The following is a 17,577-nucleotide window of genomic DNA, read 5'->3' on the forward strand; positions in this document are numbered from 1 at the left end:
AACTAGGTTGGTGAGTGAGGGGTTTCATAAAAAAGAAATAATTTCTCTTTTTACTTCTCTGAGAACTCTCTAACAGACAGAAGGTCTTTACCTTCTCTCATTTAAGGATACCCCCTTCTTTGTTTATTTTGTATACCTCAGGGGACTGGGAGTACCTCTTACAACTTAGTTGTGAAATCCCTTTCTCTCTCTTTTGTTATATTGTAGATAAATACATACACATAAGGGTATTAGCAATGGAATAACACTGTTTTAATCATTTCTATGTTTTAATTACGATTTTGTGTTTCTTTGCTTAAAGTTGACTATTCTGGCCTACCAAAAGATGGCTGCCGACTGAATCCTTACTAAAGTACATGACTTCATAAATTAAGCAATGGAGAAAGGCGCCTGCACTGACTTCGTTCGTGTCCTGTCCTTGACCCGACAGACCAGGCCCATGAAGACTACCCTGGGCGAGGTGCCAATTTCCCTGAACATGAAGCAATTGTTGTCAATGTGGAAAAATGAACTACCGAAAGCCACCTATTTACAATAGACTGTTACTTTCTTGACCTGGGAACAGCCTTTCCCATGCGCCTAGTTTATTCATCATCCGCATGTGAAATTTGGAGAATGTTTCTTAATGTATTGGGACGTGGCTGAATTCAGCCAATCAGGGACCTGAGAATAAAGAAAATGTTACTGTTATATGTAAATTTTAGTATAAACAATAGTAGTCTAGAGAGGGAATTAGGCGAGACTCTCCCATGCTACACTTTATGCTGCTGCTCTTCGCTAGAGATTCTTATGCTGACGGAAGAGGACGGGGACATTAGAACACTGATGAACTTTCTGAGGACCAGTTCTGACTTAGAAAACGACAATTAGCCAGAATAGGTAAATATGACAAAAGATAATATGGCATTATTAGTCTTTAACCTGCACTTTAATTAGATAAAGAAAAACATTATTTGAAGAACTGTGTCGGTTGATTATTTTCTTGAAATGTTTTATTGAATAATTTGAGAATTAAAAAAGTCATCAAATTCTATTACAACTAAATGATCTAGTCGACCTCCGGATGGAGGAACTGGTAGGGTAAGTCAATAGGTGAGGTTTCCTCTATCCAAGTGAATAACTGTAGTTTGAGATCGGATATCTCCTCTGTAAGGCACAGATAGTTTGAAGAGAATGAATGTTGGTGTTATGGGCCCCACCAGCGTGTGATGTGTGTATGTGCGTGTGACTGAGAAATCATTCTGTCCGTGGAAGCAGGGGGAGATTTTGTGTTCTGAACTGCACCACATCCACCACAACACCTCAGTAGAAGTAGGTACTGCAGAGAGTCAAACTTCAAACCCACCTACCAGTTTATCCAGCATTGCAAGTGGCAAATGCAGCACCAGAAAGTTGACCTCCCCAGTTTGGGACTTCTTTTCGCTGATGAACATTGCTATGTGCTCCATTTATGGACAAGGTGTTAGTCGGGGTAAGCTTGGTACAAACTATGATACCTGAAGCCAAACTACCCTGTCTGAAAAAACATCACTTGATCCAGTGGGAGGCACACCTTAGCGGCCAAAAAACTGCACCCATTGTTGTTGGTAGGGATGTTTGGCACACTGCGTGAACATCATTGTTCAAGACTTTCTGAAAAAAGAAGACTGAGTCAGCAACTTACTGACCACCTGCAGAAGAATCTGCAAACATTTCAGTCATTCTTTTAAAGCCCGGTAGCAGCTGAGGATCATTCAATGTGATAATAGAATGCCAGTTAAACCACTCATCCAGGAAGTGCCAACACATTGTAACTCAACTTATTACATGCTTGAACATTTGTTTGAGCAGTACAGACCAATCAATGAATATGTCATGCAAAGAGGGGATGCTACTGTGAAAGGCATGTTCAGTGAGATGGGCCAATGAGGCCTAGTTAAGTGCCTGATAGAGTTGCTACTTCGTTTTGAGCACTTCACACGTGTAGTCAGCAAGGAGGACTGTACTATGGGCCAATCTATACCATTGTTGCACATGCTACAGGAACAGCTGACGGGGGTGTCTGCAATGTATGCAGATGTGGAGGGAAAAAAAGAAGCATATGAGTTGGTGGAGAGCTTAACCCTTCACATATCTGAAAATACAAGGGTGCAAAGAGGCATTGTGTCATGCAACCATTACATTTGTGCCACAATTCTGGATCCACAGTACAAACCAGTACAGAACACATTGATTCCTTTTTCAGAAGGGGATGTTGCCAACTACAAAACTTGGATAGCTTAGAAAAAGAACAGCCTGGAATAAGAGGCCCGCTAATCCAGGCCACAACAAGTACTGCAGGGCAGCCGGCGTCAAGTTCAACTTCAGAGCCTGAGGGTAGTGCGGTTGGCTCACAGCAGCCAAAACCACCACATAAACATCAACAAGAACAGGGCCATGAGCCTCATCAAAATCGGCACAGGAATGGTTTCTACAGCAAGGGCTTGTTAGGTCCAGTGCAGAAGATAAGGCAAAAGAGGCCGAGCAAAGCAAAGCACCCAAAGCACTGAGCGGATGGTCCAGGCCTATCTGGATGACCCAACAGAGGTCTACATTGAGCAATACCCATTGCTGCATTGGTATGGGAAAAGGCGTCAATGGCCAGTGCTCAGCAGTCTGGCAATAAACTATCTGGCTTACCCTGTGGCAAGTGTCTCTTCTGAGTGTGTTTTCACTGCTTCTGGTGCCATTCTGACTGTGAAAAGGACCAGCCTCTCTCCACAAAATGTGGAGAGGTTAACCATGATCAAAATGAATCAGCACTTTATACCACCGGATTACACCATACCTGAAGTAGCACAGCAGGAAGATGATGACAGCGACTTAGGTTATGGAAGTAGTGAGTTAGATGACCTACTTCTGGGTGAACCACCAGAGTTTGAGGACAAACTCAACTTCCCTGACAACAACTAGGCTTTCGACTTATGACTTTCTTTCTTGTTTTCAGGCCCCCCAAAAAGAAACAGCTAAGAAATATTATTTACTTTTAATATTTGTATGTGTCACTGTCTTTCTGGTTCGAATCACAACAAATCCATCACCTCTGTCTTACTATTTTATTGCCGGATTGGAGTTGCAAATGTGTGCTGTCATTGAAGAAGTAAGTCTACTCCTCCGAGTCCTACTCCATTCCTGACTCACTCTAAATCCATTTCCCTCAAGCCAGACATTGGATGAAGAATAGTACAAGAAATGTGAAATGTGTGCCTGCTTCTTCGAGTCTCTCCAAAAAAACCAGACTATAGTTATCCTCCTTCCCGAGCCTAGAGGGACTGTCCAGTAAGAACAGGTAAATGATGGCATGCCTCTGACCCTGAATGATTGGTGCTTGTGTTGTTGTTGTGCAGGATGTCTACTAGTATTTAATCTACACACAAAAAAGTGACACAAGACAATGTTTCTCTTCTTGTTATTCAATAGCAAAATTGTACTACTGCAGGCCGATTAATTGCATTTTTGATTCTGGACTCACTTGATACACTACAGAGTTGGCCACCATGATGACCATACCATACTTGCAGTCAGTCAGTAGAATCTGAGATGATTGATGGAATAACTCAGGGCATTTCATGAAGTGGCCTAATGGTGAACAACAACAATACCAGACCTACATGTCTGTGTAGTGGTGGAGGCGAGTGTAGTGGCATGACTGACAGCGGTGCCCTGATTTAGTTACTTAATTACGAAAATGCAATGTTGCTGTGTATGTGTGTTCAGTGCTGTCTGGCTTAAAAAGAAATCTAAGGTGGAGGTTGGGTGGGCGCCGCGGGCATGCTCCTGTTATGTTGTTGTAGTTAAATGCTGCAGAGTAGACATGATTTAGCCATGCTGCCTCTGAAAGCTTTCTTGTTGATCTCCTCATTAATTTATGGAGTTTAACTTTGCCTTTCTCCTTGATATGTCATTATCCCTTTTGTTTTTCCATCTACACTTACAGGCTGGCCTTTACCCTGTCCTATACTGGGAAAAACAGCTCACAATTACCTTACCAATCCTCATTCGCCAGGCACGCACCAAAGATTGACGGACGGAGCGTCCATGGAAGGAAGGACCAAGAGGAATGCTGAGATGCAACTCCCAATTTGACCATAACATAGTTAAAGTGTCATCATTTCATTTGATTCATTGTTTCTCTTCAATCATTTTGACTGTGTGCGTTGTGTTGTTTATTACTTTTGCTTATATGTGACTCCTACAGATATTTTTTTAATTTTCTTTGCTAGCTTTAAAAGGAAGCCCAGTACAACAGTAGAACATAAAATGTATGTAACTTGGGTCTCTCTGGGGGCAGACAGGCAAGGCAATTGCTTAATAATAATTAATAATATACTGCTGCCCTATACTACTAGTCTAGTACTACTCATCAAGTCATCACTATGCATGCATTTTCCTTTTTCTCCCTTAACAGATTTAAGATGGTCGTCTGCCTAGATTGTGTGTTGTCCATGTCTTTGTCAAACCTTTCCATCAAAATAGCCCTTCCCATCGATTCATCAACCCTAAACCTCTTCTCCTGGGCTGTGTGATGTATATTGAGGTGTGATTAAATTAAATGTATACCAATAATTGATCACACACTTGCTGGGGCGGATGTGGTGAAAGCAACACTAACTCAAGGCAGGGCGAGGATCTTCTTCTGCTTGCCCACCCATGCTCAGTATTCGCAAGCCAATTTTGTTTCCAGAGGAACATAATTCATCATAATTAATTGCTGCCATTGATTCATCATCCTTCCAGCACTAAAGGTTACGCTTGTCCACTTCATAGGTCGAGTCAACTTCAGTTTGTAACTTGTACTAGGCCATCCCTGCCACCATTATATATTATTTTACTTTAGCATTGCTTATCATCATCATGGTTTCTTATTTGGCAGTCTTCTTGTGTACTGTACTTCTACTCCTCATTCCCAAGTCTCTCTCAGGTGACTGATTGTCTCATTTTCTTTTTTTGCAAATGCTACTGTCAGTGTCTACTACTACTACCACCACCACCATGGCATCTTGGGAAACCAAACCATCATCAGCATGCCGCCATTGCTTTGCCTAAGTATAAATAAACATCAATCACAGGTAAGAGAAGATGTTTGAGTTAGGCATAATTAATACTATGGAAAATAATGTATTTCTTCACAAACCCACACCCTTCTGATACCAGTTGCAGACTGCACAGACTAGGAGGAAAGACTGACAGTACTAGTAGGACACGTCACAAGTGAGGGTACTGCATCTATCTGTTGGTGTGTTACACTATGGGCAGATTATTTCAATCAAAAACTGGCTGATGCCCTGCAGCAGCAAAGGAAACCATGTGAAGTAAAAGAGTAACCACCCCACAAAACATTTACATTGTATGTAAACTTTAAGTATAATTAATTTATTCCCCAAACAAGATAAACTAATGGAAAAAAAACACAACACCTGACCCACCCCTCTCCCTAACCTCAACCAATGCCCAAAGATAAGAATTCAATGTCCACTCCATTGTCCATAAATATAAACCCCAACTTTTCCCCAATGTCCAATTCCCACCCACCAAAAACAAAATTAGAAAAGGGGCAAGGTGACGGAGTTGTAGCGGCGGGCTCGCCGGTTACTCTCTAGGACCTTTATCCTCTCCTCTAGTCGCGCCTTCCGGAGGAGCATGCGGCACTTGAATACTTTACGGTTGCATCCATAGGGGCAGCAGTGTTCAATGAAGTGCGGCAGGTGGCTGCCAAACTGTGGTGCTGTACCACTTGGGGGGGCCTGGCTAGGGCCCGGGGCATTGGAGACGGCTGCAGGTGCTGCTACCTCCTCCTTCTCCCCCGCCAGAGCCACAAGCCCCCGATATTCTGTATAGATGGCCTCTAGCTTCCAGCGCCAGGCCATGGCTGCTAACTCCTTCCTGTTTGGTTGTGCTTTTGGTTGAGAAGGAGTAGCTATATCAAGAAAGAAAAAAGACAATTGTAACCAATATTCTTGGCAAAACAGTAACACAAAATGAATTCTACAAAATAGGGGCACAGTAGCACTAGCAAACACAGTGCATAATATTTGTGGTATCCTCCCACTTACTCGGCCTCTAACATTTGTGTGAGTTACAGGCATTACTACTACTAGGCACTATGGAGAAGACAAGTCTTCTTCTTCTCTCTCTCTTGTTTAGCTAATTTAACATTGTTGAAGGCATGCCAGTTCAGTCAGCTTACGCCCTAGACATACTCGTGTCGCAGAATCACGTTATTTTTATTTACTCCTGTCTGCAGGTGGGGCAGCTGTTGTCTAAAATGACACAATTATCTAATGTTTCTATTATGGCCATACTGTGTTACATCAATGGCAACTGCTCAATTTCACTTTCAACATGACTACTAAAACAAGGCAGATGATATCTGATCCAAATGATCATTGATTATATATGGGATGACGTGATTGATTGATTGTGTAACCATGCAGCCGATAGGCCACCCATGGCAGGCTGACAGTTGAAAATTACATAGGTAGGGAGTTAGACTCGGAGTAGGAGGGAGGCACCTGATAATGGGTAGGTATGGGTACATACGTACATAAAATATGTGCTGTGCTTGCAAACTACTGTGAGTCAAGGGAGTATTCTGAAATACAACCTTGAATCAAAAACCTTGGAAAAAATAGTCCTTATTTCTCTTCCCAGCAATTTTGCCAGTTATCATTGCATTGCTCTTCTAGCATTATCTTTTTTTAATTCTAATCTTATTCTATTCTCCTTGACTTTGTTTCCCTGGCACGGTTTATTTTTCTTTTACATTGTCTTCATCCAGTGACAGTTTCCACCAATGCTTTGATGATTGAATACCATCCAGGCATCCATCCATTCAAAGTAAAATGGCTATCATTCTTCTTAATCTCTCAATAAACCTTTCACTAACAACATACATTTATACATGTTTTAAACCACCAACCATGTGTCCTTCCTTGCTTGACTTTGAGTTTGACCCATGAAACCCCCTGGAGGATTCTTCAAATCACCCATACAGTTTCACCCACCCAGGCAGGCATCCTTGCTTTCACCTTCCACCCATTCTTCAACCAACCATGCATCCATTTCCTATCAGCCACCTATGCATCCCATGCATCTTTCGCTGGCAGTCATATATTACATGTTGCCTGTCCTTCCTCTTTCCATCCTTCTCTCCCTTTTCTTTCAACCCATCCATCAAGGTTGTCTGACTTTTAGTCCTCTCCATAAATCTTTCCTAGCTGAGTTGAAGTCAGATAGAAGAGGCCATTAGTTACTCAACTCCCGCTGCTAATGATATTGATAATGCTAAGTTAAGGGTGTCTTCTTCAACCGTTGTTCACAACAACTTAGTCTCTCTCAACAGTACAGTGTACACCCTTGCAGCAAGTGTGTAACTATTGTCAATAAGTAAGTAATATAAGTATAACTTATCACCACCCACCACTCCTGCTGGCTCACCCACCCCTTCAGCAGCTGCCGCATCTGCTCCCTCCTATCTGGCATCGCCTGCCCCACCGCTGGCTTTGGCACTGGTGATCGATACGCCTAGAAAAAAACCTTACACATTTTTTAGATGCCATATACTCCTCACCCTATTTATTTATTTTTACTAGCAAGATTAAAAATACAATACATACATACACCACATACATCACTAGCAAAAATTGGTTACTAGAGTAGAGTAGACAGTAGTATGCCCTATCCTATCAAAAATAGTAAAATATCTGGTTGGGCATTTTGTTGGTGGCAATTGTCGAAAAGCCTCTCAAGATTAAGAAGAGGACAACCCAAAGGACTGGACTCAGTGGCTAGAGCTATTGGTGAATCTGAGTTTTAAAACTTTTTAAAAATAAATAGTGGCCAACTGGGCATGCTACAGACAGATTTATAGAAGTACAGAGTCGGAGGCAGTTAGACTGATGTAAAAAAAAAAAAAATCAGACACTAGAAAAATATATAACTAAGTAGGGAGGTAATGCAGGGATCACAAGAATTTAGAAACAGATAGACCGAAGAAGATATGGGAAAAAATTGAATTAGGAAATTGAAATAATAGTTCAGGAAAAATAAGGTGCAGTAAAAGATAGGGAAATATATTTATTGATATTAACAACAGGAGGACTTAGTGGGGCCAGTAGCAGGGCCCTCGGCAGAGGAGAGATCCTGGCCCTGGGAGGCATCTCCAGCTCTCTCCTCAAACCACATTGTCTTCTTGTCCCTGGATGCTGATCAAGTAATATATAATAAAGAGACAAAAATTGATTGGTGTTAAACAAATAAAATATTTTGAACAACGCACCAAAAACATTTTGGACAGTAAACAACAATTGCAATAAAATTGGTCTATCCAATCTGATCGACTAATAGTATCGTGTACCGTCTAATATTTATTAATCCAGTGTTCTATTCTGATTCCATAATCCTAAACCTAAGTACCACCTTGCCCGCCTATTCCAAAGACATTGGAAATGACTTGCCAAAAAATATATTTGCTTCTTCTAAGTTTCAAACTCATTCAAAATCATCAATGAATCAGCCCCCTTTGATGGGCCAATTGTTCACCGAGTCTGCATTTCCATTTATTTTAGTCCTCAAAAAGGCATAGATGGACGAATGCATATTGCGTACACCAAATTGTTGGTTGGTTGCTGCTGATGTGCTGATGAGTTGCTATATTACTCCCTCACTAACAAACTACAAAAGGTTCTACTAAGGACTGGAGCCAGCAGCACGTGACGGAGAACACATCACATCAACCGCTGAAACATTACCAACTAATACTAAGTAACTAAACTACTTACCTATCTTAGTGACAGGACAAAGGAAAGGAGTCTCTCTAGCATTACCTAACTTAGGTTCTCTAGACTCTCTTTCATAATCATCCCAAGCGAACGCAAATTTGCAAATAAGTAAGATTCGTAGCACCGACCACCTGTCAAGTGTGTAGAAGAATAACAATCACATAATATAATATTTTTAAACAGACCTTACCTGCATGTAAGCAGCAGCATTCTTGCTATTTGGGAAAAACAGAATACACAATAGCACTATAACTGGCTACTCAACAAGCCCCACAACCTCAACACCTAGCAGGTCCAGCAGGTCATGCTCCCGGTCCAAGATGTCAGTTGGTTGTGGGTGCGCTGGACCTCAGAGCATTAAAACAATGCTCAGCCCACCGTCCTCCACTGGTGGTGACGCTCCTGTGTACCGTAGCCGGAGCCAGGCCTGCCACCTGTTGCCAAGGTTAAGGGGAGGTGGCGCTGTACAAAAAACAAGGCCAGCCACCTCTACCTCAGAGAACAGGGCCCGAGGCTGCACCCCTTCCGAGCGCCTTCTTCCCCAAGGAAGGCAGCTCTGGCCGCAGTATCCTTGGTCTTCCCCTTCTTACTAGCCTTAGCCATGGTTCTGGGGGGGGGCAGGGGGCGGAAAAGAAAATGTAGAAGTAAAAAATTAAATCAGGAGAAGAAGTAGGAAAGTAAAACAAATTAAAAGTAATAGAGGAACAGTACAAAAAATGCAGTAAAAGTAGCAATAAAACGCAAAATATACACTTAGGGCGAGAGAGGGATAGATAAAAAATAAAAAAAGATCAGAAAAACAGTGTAAAAAAACAAAGGATTAAAAATATTGGAGAGGGAAGAAAAACAGGCCCCAGAACAATGCAAAGCGTAGAAAAACAAGATGGCCGCGCCCATTAGCGTCCGCGTGGTGAAGTTCGCGCAATGTTTCCCCCGAACATGCAATTCGCGTTGCAGAATGTCAGAAACTTCTCGTGAGCATACCTGAACATGTGGAACAACATCTCTGCATGCTCGAGGAACTCGGCGCAGCGTTGCAGAGTTTTTTTAGCACTTCACATAGGTTCACATAGGGCGGCTACGCGAACTCTGGCCCGGGCTTACTGTCAACCCCATGCTACACATTGCCATCGGCCAAGCTAAGTGGGCATCTGGGTACAGGGCTTGGCCCTGGGGACTCCATCCTCCTGGCCATTATCTTTTTATTAAAGGGAAGGTGAACCTGATTTTGCCCCGGGGACCCCATCACTCAGTTCCCAGTGTCCTTTTTGGGGAGGGTGCATGTGGCCCCCCTCCCCAGACTAATATCAGCTTCAGAGAACCCATTCCACTGGACTTGCTGCAATTTTTAAGGTGGAGGGAGGCTCAGGCGGTCAAACTCCCCAGACCAACTTTGGAGCCAGGGACCCCATCCCTGGGGCCTGGTGCATTTTAAAGTAGAATGTGGACTCATGAACCCCCTCCCTAGGTCAATTTTTGCCCTAGGGTCTGACTGCATTTTAAATGTGAAGGGGGCATGCAACCTTCCCCTCCCAGGGCCAGATTTAGCCTTGGGTAACCCGTCTCCTGGAGCCTGTCACAATTTTGAAGTGTGAAGAGGCAAACAGAGCCCCAAACCCGGGTCAATTTAGTCTCCCGGCATCCCATCCCTAGCTGTATTTTGAATGGGAAGGGGGAACGTGGCCCCCCACACCTATTTTGAGCCCTGGGAACCCAACCCATGGGGCCCAGTGCAATTTTGTAGGTAAAGGGGGCTCATATGGGCCCCCTTACCGGGCCGACTTGGCCCAGTGACCCCATCCCCTGACTGCATTTTGAAGGGAGAGGGGTTCACATGAGCCCCACTCCCTGGGCCAATTTTGGCCCTGGGGACCCCATCTCCTGGGGAATGGGTGCATTTTAAAGGGGGAGGCGGGAATGTGGCCCACTGTCCGAGGCCTATTTTGGACCTGGGTACCCCATCCTCGGGTCCTGTCAGAATTTTCTAAAGGGGGAGGGGGCATGCAACTGTCCTCTCCCAGGGCCGATTTCTGTCTCAGCAATCTTGTTCCCTAGGGGCCCGACAAAATTTTGAAGGTGGAGGGGAATACATGTGGCCCCCTATCTGGGCTGATATTGGCCCAGAGAAACTTATCCCCCAAGGACCGTCTGCATTTTAAAGGGGGATGGGGATATGGCCCCATCTCTGGGTTGATTTCAGTCTTGGTGACCCCATCCCCAGGGCTCAGCCACATTTTAAATGGGGAGGGGACATGCGGTCCCTCTCATGTGGCCCCTCTGGGGCCATTTTCAGCCCCAGAGATCCCATTCCCCAGGTTCTGGAACTATAGTAAAGGGGGAGGAGGCCTGCAGACCCACCCCCTGGTCGACATTTGACCCTGGGGACCCTGTTTAATTTTAAAAGGGGAGGGGGACAACACAGCCCCCCTCTCCAGACTGATATCAGCCCGGGGACCCCAACTGCATTTTGAAGGAGAGGGGTCACGTGGCCCCACTCCTCTGGATGATTTTCGGCCTGTGGACCCCATCCTCAGAGATCCCATCCATGGACCCAGCTGCATTCTAAAGGGGTAGATGGCCATGTGGCCCCCCTCCAGGATGGGTTTGTTTCCAGGGACCCCATCCTCGGTGCCTGACTGCATTTAAAAGGGGGAGGGGGCATGTGACCCCATTCCTGGGATGATTTCAGCATTTGGGACCCCATCTCCAGGGCCCAGCACTATATTAAAAGGAGAGAAAGGGGACATATGGCCCCATTCCCATGGCCAATTTTGACCACAGGGACATCATCCCCTTGGGCCTGGCTGCATTCTTAAAGGAAAAGGGCGGGCACGTGGCTCCCCACCTTGGGCTGAATTTGCATCAGCGGATATATGGATGCATTTTAAGTGAGAGGGGGTATGTGGATCACCCTTCCTGGACCTATTTCAGCCCTGGGGACCCCATTCCCAGAAGATCAGCACATTTTTGAACAAGTAATAATAAATAATTCTACAAAGAGCTGCAGTTCAACTAGTCGTTACTAGGTGTCCCTCACGAGTCAAATTCAAAAGCATTGCAATTATTTCATCAAGCTGCAGTTCCACTAGCCGTTACTAGGTGTCCCTCATGAGTCAAAAGCATTTGACTTGAGGGACACCTAGCAACGACTAGTTGAACTGCAGCTTGATATAGTAATTTCAATGCTTTTGCATTTGACTCGTGAGGGACACCTAGTAATGACTAGTTGAACTGCAGCTCTTTGTAGAATTATTTTGATATTGGACACTATAATATTCACTGCCCACTGCTAATCTCGTCCCATAATGCTTTGCAGGACCTTTGCTTGGGATTGTATTTTTGCCCATTACTGTGCTTGGGGTGGTCCTAAGAGGATGGGACCACCACTGAATCGTTCAGCATGATATGCTCTTTGTGTTCAAGACATCTGCTTGGTCCTCCCCCCTAAGTTAGGGGGGACCCCAAAATCATCACCTCTCTCATTGCCTGATTATTTCTCATTTTCAAAGTTCACATTTGTGAATTGGTTATATGCTTTATAGCATGTAAAGTTGCTTTATCAAAGCATTTGTAGGTGCAGTTTAGTAGCTGAATTTTTGCCTGAAATCCGTGTTTTTAATGGAATGTGTAGTTAACAAATCTTCGCAAACTCTGACAAGTGAAGCAAACACAGGTTTTTCTGTTCTCACTCCTTCAGGCAGGGAAACTGCTAAATTCCTGGGGTAGGCACCACTGAGACATAGCTGCTGAGACATCCCTGAGTGTGGGCTCCTTCGGCTGTTAGAGGGTCAGAGAGGGGAGCCTTAAAGGAATCGGCCTCAGGGGGCTCCTTGGGGCCTTTTCTGGCTCTGATTTGCAGCGATAAAATCGGGTCACTAGCGAGCTCACACGATACTTCACACTTGCTTCTATGGTTTCCGACTGCGATGGCATCAATTTAGTGCCGATCACAAACACGCCGCTCGAGCAGCTTTTGTGCTCGAGAAGCAGCTGAGAGGTTTTTTGAGTGGATTTTCTTCTCCAACAAGCCGATAGAATTTTATTTTTGTACCAAATGTTTTGTTTAAAACCTTTTCTCCAACAGGAAGGCAGTGCCTCAGAGACTCCAACTTCATCTTCTTGTCCAGTAATCTCCTCCCAGTTGTTTGTTTGATTGGGGTCATGTGCCAGGATTTATATGTGCTTTTATTCCATATTTGAAATGTTATGTGGTGGGTGGCCTGCAGTTTCAGTGGGGGCCTAGGTATGTTTTTCCACGTATTTTTTCTTCTTTTGTAAAGGAAAAATGTTGCATGTTGTGGTACATTTTCTCCATGTTTTTTAATAAATTTTCAATATTTATTTAATTCCCTATGTGGCCTAGTCTGCCAATAGGCCTATCAGACAGTCGGCCCAGTACTAGTCATCGGTGCATGAAGTAACTGTTTCTGTGATGCCTGTGGATTTTAAATGGTGGTCTTCAAATAATTTAAATAGGAATGAGAATGAATATAGTCCAGAATCGCAAACATACGCATGCACCTACACCAGCATGTGTATTGTGGCACCACTATTGAACCTTAACGCTGCTGCCATATTATAGCTCTAACTTTCTCCTCTCTCCCCTTCTCCCATTCACCGCTTATTCTTTTCCTTACATCACCTCTTGTTTCTCCCACAGGCAATTTCTTTTCATAATCAGGCTTGTACACATCACTGTCCTGATGATGATCCTTGCATCTTCTTAACAGGATCGAAACGTCGTCGACCTTAGTTTAAACAGCATGCACATCAATCCATTGCGTAAAAAAGTGCAATTGTTGTTTTGAAAAAGCTTAAACATTGGATAATGTAAATAAGCTCTCTTGCCTTGCCTGAAATGTCTATGTGTGTTGTGTAAATGTCATTGTTCTTAACGGATGCAGGACTGTGTCCCACAAATAATTTATTGTTGTATTTCTGTCTTGTTTCGTTGAAGAATTAAATTGGTTGTCCGACTGGACATCCTGTATATAGTACCAATTCTGGACTATATTTATTCTCATTCCTATTTAAATTATTTGAGGACCACTGTTTTTTGTAATCAACTACTACCCAAGGTCCTCGATTACCTTTTGGGTTCCCTTGTCCTTTTTTGAATGTGGATTTTAAACATCATTAGGCCATGGAAGTTTTTTTGGGCTATTTCATGTTTTTTTCTGCAAACAGTTTATAGATGGGGTAAAATAGCTGATGCCTTTGGAGGATGTGTGGTGTTGTAATTAGTTTTAGTCCAGTTAGATTTTGTTTTCGGCATTGTTGAATTAATGCTATTTTCTCATGTGTTACCAATTACCATGACTCCTTTTTTGTCTGGCCAGTGTGTGAGTATGTTTGCCATAGGCCAGGCTTTGTCTTTATTCCCCATGCCATGTGGCCAGGACCATTTTTTTGTGTAGCCAGTGTTCATAGGCCTGAATGTGTTTCCATGCCTCCTGCTTGGTGTTTTTGACCATGTGGCTGACGGCCATTTTGTGTAGCCAGCTAGTGTGTTTTTGCCATATGCCTGCATCTGTTCTTTGTTGGGGCCATGCATCCTTGCTTGTTGTTGTTGTGACCATGTGGCTGGTGGTCATTTTGTGTAGCCAGCCAATGTGCTTTTGCTGTAGGCCTGCATGTCTTCTTTGTTCCCTATGCCTTCTTGCTCAGTGTTGTTTTTGACCATATGTCACTGGTTGGCAGCAATTTTGTGAGTCCAGCAAGTTTGCCTTTGGCATGGACTTGCATGGATGGATGAAATATTAGTTTAATAATATGCTTGAGGATAATTTCAGTTATTTTTAACCTACATTTTTTTAAATCTTCTTTTTATTCACCAGTTTCTTAATACACCATTACAAACATTACAGAGTCAGGGTTTAGTCTGGCGCAAGTGAATAGACAGAGCAGTACAGTCTTGACAGGGAAAGAATTACAATTTCAGATCCCTGTGACACTGGTTTTCAATGCCCTTCTGTTCCAACACATAGCCTGCCCCACATAATTAAGTTCTGTACTGCTCCCATGGGGTTCAGATCATTTCTGGGTGCGCCTAACACCCTTATCGGGAAGCTGTACAGAATACAGGCCATTGCAGCGAAACTCGCTTTAAATAGGCAGTGAGGGACCTCAACCACATTAGCCTTGCGAGATTTGCATTGGCTGCCGATCCACCAGCGAATTCAATTCAAAGCTCTATGCACTGTCTTTAGGGCAGCTCATGGAATGGGCCCTAAGAACCTGCAAAGAAAATTCAGCTGGTATTCTCCAACTAGAAACCTTCGTTCTGCTTCTGCATTTCTGATGAATGTAGTCAGGCTCAGGCGGTCCAGAACAGGTGGCAGATCCTTCTCTGCCGTTGCTTCTCGGCTATGGAACACTCTCCCTTTGGATCTACGTCAGGTCCAAAGTCTTATGGATTTCAGGAAAAAGTTGAAAACGTTTTTATTCCCTAGGCTGGAGTAATTTTTCCTTTTGATATTATCTCTCTTTTCCTCCCTTCCTGTGTCACACCTCGGCTGCCCCTATTAACTTCTGGTAGGGACTCTTTAAGCGCCAGGATACCCATCGGTGATAAAGCGCTAGATAAGCACCTCATTACATTACATTACATTTCCCATTTTTTAGGGCACCCTCTGTTCTGGTAGACTACTTTAGCCACTTACTGGCACCAGTCTCGATCACGTTTCCAGTCACCAATCTTTGGTAGATCAGCAACCCCCCATGCTCCTTATTGCCACCCCCCTGAAGCCAACATGAGCCAAGTTTTGATGTAGTTGGCCCAATTTATCTGTACTGTCACTCCTAGGTGCCACCTTACTTCCACTAGGACCTGGAGACCCACCACTTTGGACATGACCCGGGCCACCTCAGCCCAGTACGGCTGAATTTTGGGACAGACCCAGATAATGTGGAAGAAGATACCAACCTCCCCGCAACCACCTGGTGCATTGGTCTGAGTTGCGTCTACCCAGCCGATGTTGAGTGTCCAAAGGGCATATGACCTGTGTAGGATCCAGAGTTGGATCAATCTGAACCAAGCTTGTATAGCAATCTCCCTAGGACTCTGTATGGCCTGCACCCAGTTGTCGTTCTCCAGCAGCCCCAAGTCTGCCTCCCTCAGGGGGCCCATGGGGTCTGGGAAATTATTCATTAGTTTTCAAAATGTGAGAAAAACAGCCTTATCTATCATTGGGTCTAGTAGTGGTCAGTCCTCTAATGGGGAGGATTTAGGTATCAATCTTCCCTCTGGCACTTGGCACCCCAGGGCATGTCTCAACTGCAGGTTGCAGAACCATTTCTCCTCAACCATCTGATATTCTATCTGCAGATCCTTGAATGTAATCATGACCCCGTTCCACCAGACGTACCCGAGGAAGTCTATCCCAATGAAGCTCCACCTGCGAAAGCCTTGTAGGTACTCTACTATGCCCAATATATTGCTTTCCCAGAGCAGGGTTTGTTCCATCAATTTGGTCTCTCAACCCAGTACTTTTGCAGCTGCCCGCCATGCTTGTATCACAGTCCCTGTGTGTGCTGGGAGAAGTTTCTCACGACCCATGTGATATAGTGCAGCCGGGTAACCTCCATTTCCCATGGTGTGGCGGTCCTCTCGATATGCCTCTTTTGGTGAAGGGTGCAAAGACCCAGTCTTTTATACTAATGAGCTGCAATGCCAGATAGTAACTCCCAATGTCAGAGACCACCAGTCCGCCCTCATAGATTCCTTGCAACAGTTTACGTATCGCTATGCGCGGGTGGCCTCCCTCCCACAACAGGTTACGTAGCTCCTCCTCAATTGCCTAAAAGAACTCACCCAAGATCCGATATGGAGTGTTCTGGAGCGCATACCACAGGTGAGGGAAGGCCATCATTTTGAATAAGACCACCTGTTATATGAGTGAGTCCGGAGTGCCATATGAGTGAGTCCGGAGGGCCGTCACCAGTCGGCCACATCCCCCTGCAATCTCTCCCGTTGTTAGTGTAGGTTCAAAGCCATGAAATCCTCCTCCGACTTGGTAATCCAAATACTTAAGTATTTGACTTTGTCTCGCTGTACCTAAGCTGCACAGGCGGATGTGAGAGGTGGGATCTCACCAGCCAAAGGGAAGATTAGGGACTTGTCCCAATTTATCTGTTAGCACGGTAACTGCCAAAAAGTTGGAATATGTGAATGAGTCTATGGAACATCTGGCGGGGCTTGTATGCATAGAGCAGAACATCATCAGCGTACAAAGACATACACTCCTCCCCGCCGCTCCCAGCATGAATACCATGAATGAGAGGGTTCCTAGGCATCCACGCCACGAGTGGCTCAAGTGCCATCACGAAGATCATGGAGGAAAGTGGGCACCCCCGACAACTTTTACAATTTTAGTTTTAAAATGTTATGTTTTTATATTTTGTTTTACATTTTCGTAATATTTTTAAATATTTTAAAATCTTTTTTTTAATTTTCCTTTTTAGTTTTTTAAAAATGTTACATATTTTTGTCTGTTTTGCTTCAGTCAATCCATCATCCATAAATCTATCCACCATAGGCACACAGCCGCAGAACAGAATTCTTTTTTTTAGGAATATAATATAATTTCCTCCTAGACACCCCGGCTGCAGTGCACTTTAGAGTAGATATATTAACATCATTTGGCCTTCTCAATCCAAATACCTGACTAATATCCACCACTCAACTTACTTTCATATTTCACTATACTAATTCACCACTAATCCTTTATGGGTTCCAAAGTAAAGAGCTACTTGCCAAAAAGCACTTCAACACCCCATC

General features: G+C 44.0%; 1 protein-coding gene across 1 annotated transcript in view; it reads right to left on the reverse strand.

Annotated features, from left to right (window-relative positions):
* LOC146820882 (uncharacterized) overlaps window positions 1-17,577 on the reverse strand; it is a 196,301-nt gene that overhangs the window by 92,728 nt on the left and 85,996 nt on the right. The window lies entirely within an intron of this gene.

Source organism: Triturus cristatus, chromosome 6 (genome assembly GCF_964204655.1).
Source record: "Triturus cristatus chromosome 6, aTriCri1.1, whole genome shotgun sequence".
NCBI lineage: Eukaryota > Metazoa > Chordata > Amphibia > Caudata > Salamandridae > Triturus > Triturus cristatus.